The sequence below is a fragment of the Panthera leo genome, chromosome D1 (genome assembly GCF_018350215.1).
Source record: "Panthera leo isolate Ple1 chromosome D1, P.leo_Ple1_pat1.1, whole genome shotgun sequence".
Taxonomy (NCBI): Eukaryota; Metazoa; Chordata; class Mammalia; order Carnivora; family Felidae; genus Panthera; species Panthera leo.
This window is the reverse complement of record NC_056688.1, coordinates 111,059,883-111,064,785: the sequence shown is the minus strand read 5'-3', so window position 1 is coordinate 111,064,785 and position 4,903 is coordinate 111,059,883.

Here is a 4,903-nt window from a genome sequence, read left to right as displayed (position 1 = left end):
TGCGCAGGCGTGGCGTCCCCGCCCCCGGAGGTCGGGAGGAGGAGCGGACCGCGCTGTGACACAGGGGATGCCCCTTCGCCACCAGCCAATAAGAACGGAGGATTCGCGTGTGGAGGCGGGGCCTTCCTAGGCCCCGCCTGTCAGGGGCGGGGCTCAGCTTCCTTCCCGGCAGGGAGGGGCTCTAAGGACCTCCCAGGGCTGGGCGGAATGCCTCCGGCGACCGCGGTCCCTGTGCCGGGTTCCTCAGCAGCACCTGGGCGCTGGGAAAAAGGCCGACTCTCGGGCACTCCCCGAATCAGAAACTCGGAGCAGGGCCCAGGACTCTGTGTTTTGCATGTTGAGTGTTGGGCACGCGGGGATCACCCCAAAGGATACCCCCCCCAAAATGGAACTTGAATTTACCCTCTGGTAATGAAATTAGGAAGATTAAATATAGTTAGGGGTAAACTTTGAAAAGACCAGTAAGACTCTTGAAAAATATTTACAACATGTATATAAAGTCTTTTTAACGTTAACACATAAAGCTTGTTTCCCATGGCTGTGGTGACACATTTCTGCAAATTTATCTAAAACCACTCCCATTTATCACCTCTCGGTCCTGGAGGTCAGAAGTCCAGCGGCTGGACCGGGTTCTCCCACCAGGGCCTCACAAGGCCAAAGTCAAGGTGTTGGCTGGCCTGAGCCAGGCTCATGCACACGGTTGGCAGATTCATTGCCGGGAGGCTAGACGGCAGTCCCTGTTTCTTGCTGGACGTCGACCGGGGATCATTCTCAGCTTCTAGAGACTACCACGTTCCTCCCCGCATGGCCCCTTCCATCATCAAAGCCAGCAAAAGTGCACTGAATCTCTCCCAAGCTTCAAAATGCAGCACGATGCCTCCAGTCTCTCCAACTTCCTCGTTCTACCCCATCTCTTTCTTTTAAGGACTCCTGTCATTACGTTGGGCGCATCAGATAACCCAGGATCATCTTATTTTAAGATCAGCCGATTAGTAACTTAGATTACATCTGCAAATCCCTTTAGCCAGCTATCCTACCTTAACCACTAGTGTGATGCCAGGAGGTGAAGGTCAAGGGAGCCAAAATTCTGCCTCCCACAGAGCTCTTAAAAACCAGCAAGGAAAGGGGGCGCCTGGGTGGCTCAGTCAATTGAGTGTCTGACTCTTGATTTCGGCTCAGGTCACGATCTCATTGTTCCTGGGTTCGGCCCCGAGTCAGGCTCTGCACTGACAGCACGGAGCCTGCTTGGGATTCTCTCCCTCTCCACCCTCCCCTGTTCATTCTCTCAAAATAAATAAATAAACTTTTTTTAAAAAGTCCACAAGGGGCGACTGGGTGGCTCAGTCGGTTAGGCATCCGACTTCGGCTCAGGTCGTGATCTCACACTTCTAAATTCGAGCCCCACATCGGGCTCCATGCTGACAGCTTCAGACGCTATGTCTCCCTCTCTCTCTGCACCTCCCCTGCTTGCACTCTGTCTCTCAAAAATAAACAAAAGTGTTTAAAAAATTATTTTAATTAAAAAAAAAATCAGTAAGAAAAGCATTAAACTCTCCTTAGGTGGAAGGGGAGCAAAGGACTGGAACAGGAAGTTCACAACAGAGGAACTATAGATGTAGGATGCTTGAGACAAACTTCGCCTCAGTGGGATGCAAATCAAATCAAAATAACAATAAAATCATTGAGCAAATCAGTGGGCACATTTTTAAAAGTGCTGGAGGTTAACAGTGTGGTTATCTGAGGAGGTCAGAAAAATCATAGACTATGTTTGGTTTTTTTTTTTTTTTTTTAACAAGAAGCATGCATTTTAAATTTTTTTTAATGTTTATTTATTTTTGAGACAGAGAGAGACACAGCACGAATGGGGGAGGGTCAGAGAGAGAGGGAGACACAGAATCGGAAGCAGGCTCCAGGCTCTGAGCTGTCACCACAGAGCCCCACGCAGGGCTCGAACTCACAGACCGTGAGATCATGACCTGAGCCAAAGTCAGACATGGGACACGTAACCAACTGAGCCACCCAGGTGCCCCGAAGCATGCATTTTAAAACCTGGAAAAAGTAAGATACTTTCATTCTGAAAAAAGAAAATAGATGCACGCAGAACTTTGTAAAAATGGCCCATCCCCCAAGGATTTGTCTTTAATTGCGATTAAGGAATTCCCTTTAGGTCTGAGTACAAACTCACGGAGCCTAAGTGGAATGCAGGGCACTATAAGCATTTTGTGAAAATTAATTAAAGGAAACCTCATTTAAAATGGAGTTGGGGGGCGCCTGGGTGGCTCAGTCGGTTAGGCGGCCGACTTCGGCTCAGGTCATGATCTCGCGGTCCGTGAGTTCTAGCCCCGCGTCGGGCTCTGTGCTGACAGCTCAGAGCCTGGAGCCTGCTTCATATTCTGTGTCTCCCTCTTTCTGACCCTCCCCTGTTCATGCTCTGTCTCTTCCTGTCTCAAAAATAAATAAATAATAAAAAATTAAAAATTAAAAAAAAATGGAGTTGGGAGGGGCCCCTGGCCGGCTCAGTCCGTGGGGTATGCAATTCTTATTCTCGGGGTTGTGAGTTCAAGCCCCACACTGAGTGTAGAGATTACTTAAAAATAAAATCTTTAAAAATAAAAGGAAATGGAGTGAGGAAGACAGAAGGAGGGGACGCTCACGCATTACCACTCCCGGCGTCATAGACCCCAACAGGAAGAGCGTGTAAGCTCCAGTCGCAGCTGGAACTTACCTACCCCGGCGGGAGGAAGACTTTCTCCGCCCCCAGCGACAGCCCAGCCAATGAGAGATAGCCCCCGCTCAACCAATGAGAAGCCACGACATCGGGCACTTGGAGTAAGTGCTCCAATGAACTTTCTCTTTACAGCGGTCCCGCCCAACTCCCTCTGTCCTCTCTAAAGGAGGGGGCCTCTCTGCAGAGTTGCCTGTGGCCTTGCTGTGGCTCATCTTTCCCAGGTTGCAATTCTCTGCTGTTCCCGAGTAAACCCACGTTTGCTGGTAAAATAGCGGGCAGCTTGTTTATAGGTTCACGGTTTACACGGACTCTATGGTGTGGAGCCTGGCTTGGATGCACGGCTAGCAGAAAGCGCTCTCGGTAAAGGGAAGGCAGGAATAAACTTTCTCAGGTGCCAGGGTACCGTAGTGTCCCTGGTACAGCCAGGCTGTCCCTGCGGTGCGGACGGGCAGCATCTGGGCTGAGTGTGTCACTAATATTCGGTAAGCACTCGGGTGCCCACGGAAAGAGAAGTGGCCGGTAGGCCCTCTGGGTAGCCGGGTCCTCACGCCAGCCTTGTGGTCCCGTGGATGGGTCTCCTGCGCCTGGGGACACTGGCCGGGGGGCACAGGGCGGAGGGAGCCGTGCTAGTCTGGCAGTGAAACCAGAACGATGCCGAGCAGGCGGCCTCAGGCGAGTCACAGCCCGTGTCTGTGCCCCGGTAGCCTCCTATGGGGTCGACCAGGCGCCACCTCCCAGTCCAGCCCAGTCCAGCCAGTGCTCACGAGCATCTCCTGATCGCCAGGCGCTAGTTAGGGGCTGGGGCCACAGCAGCGAAAAAAAATACAGGCACTTTGGGACGCGTGCATTTCAGCCCCGCGACTTCTGCTCTCAGGGTGACCCAGCTGGGGGACCCTGGGCACGTCTCCCTCCTCTCTGAGCCCCTGTTTCCCCATCTGTAAAGTGGGGAGAAAATTACACCGATATGGATGTTGGGAGCGTTTAAGTGACACCTGTCAAGGGCGGGGCAGGGGGGAGGTGATCTGTGAAACTGCCTGGGTGTTGGGGCCCCACCCCGCCCACCAGCCCACCCTCAGGGCTCCTTGTCCCTCCGGTCCAATGGAGGAGACAGAACTGGGGACGAGGGCTTGCTAAGGGCATTTCCCAGGTCCAGCCGGAAGGGACGAACACAGCTGGCTCTGGCCACACAAAACCCCAAGGCCCTCTGCCCTGCATTTGGGGGTGAGGAAACTAAGGCCAGAGGTGAGAAGGGCTCGGCCGAGGTCTGTCTGCAGCTGAAGTCGCATGAGGTCACGAGTCCTCCTACCTGCTCGGTCCGTGGGTCTTGCTGGTGCCCCGGACCGGGAGGCAACTCTGCAGGAGAGCCATCGCGTGACTGTGACATCATCCGACACCCTCCACCCCATCCTCCCCTCTCCTACCCCAACCCCTTCTGCCCACCTTCCTCAGCCCAGAGAACGGAGGTAAGTGCCACAGTCAGACGCTGCCCTAGAACCGGGGTGGCCACATCCCCACCGGACACCAGGCTGCAGTAAACAGGCCACAAAGCTGTCCCTCCCCTGATGGACACAGTGCACACAGTTAGGCTGTGGTGCCAGGAGGGACCAGGGCGGGGCGCCTGGGGCTCAGTCAGCTGAGCAGCCAACTCTTGGTTTTGGCTCAGGTGACGATCCCAGGATCCCAGGGTCAAGCCCCGCGTCACCTCTGAGCTGAGTGTGGAGGCTGCCTAAGATTCTCTCTCTCCTTCTGCCCCTCCCTGGCTCAACCCCCCCCCACCTCTAAAATTAAATCGAATTTAAAAAAGAGGAGCCAGGAAGCGTCGGGCCCTGTGCTGACGGCTCGGAGCCTGAAGCCCGCTTTGGGTTCTGTGTCTCCCTCTCTCTCTGCCCCTCCCCGGCTCACACTCTCTATCTCTCCAAAATGAATAAACAAACACACAAACAAAAAAAAAAAAAACGTAACAGCACATCAATTGTCTCTCAGTTTTTCTTAGGCTGGAATCTGAAAGCAGCTTGGCCACAGGCCGCCCCGGCTCTGAGTCTCTCGAAGGCGGCAATCAAGGGGTCCAGCAAGGCCGCACCCATCTCGAGGTTCAAGTCTCCCTCGGTGGCTGCAGGGCTGAGGGCCTCCGTTCCCTGCCACGCAGGCCTCTTGCTAGAGTAGTTCATGTTACGG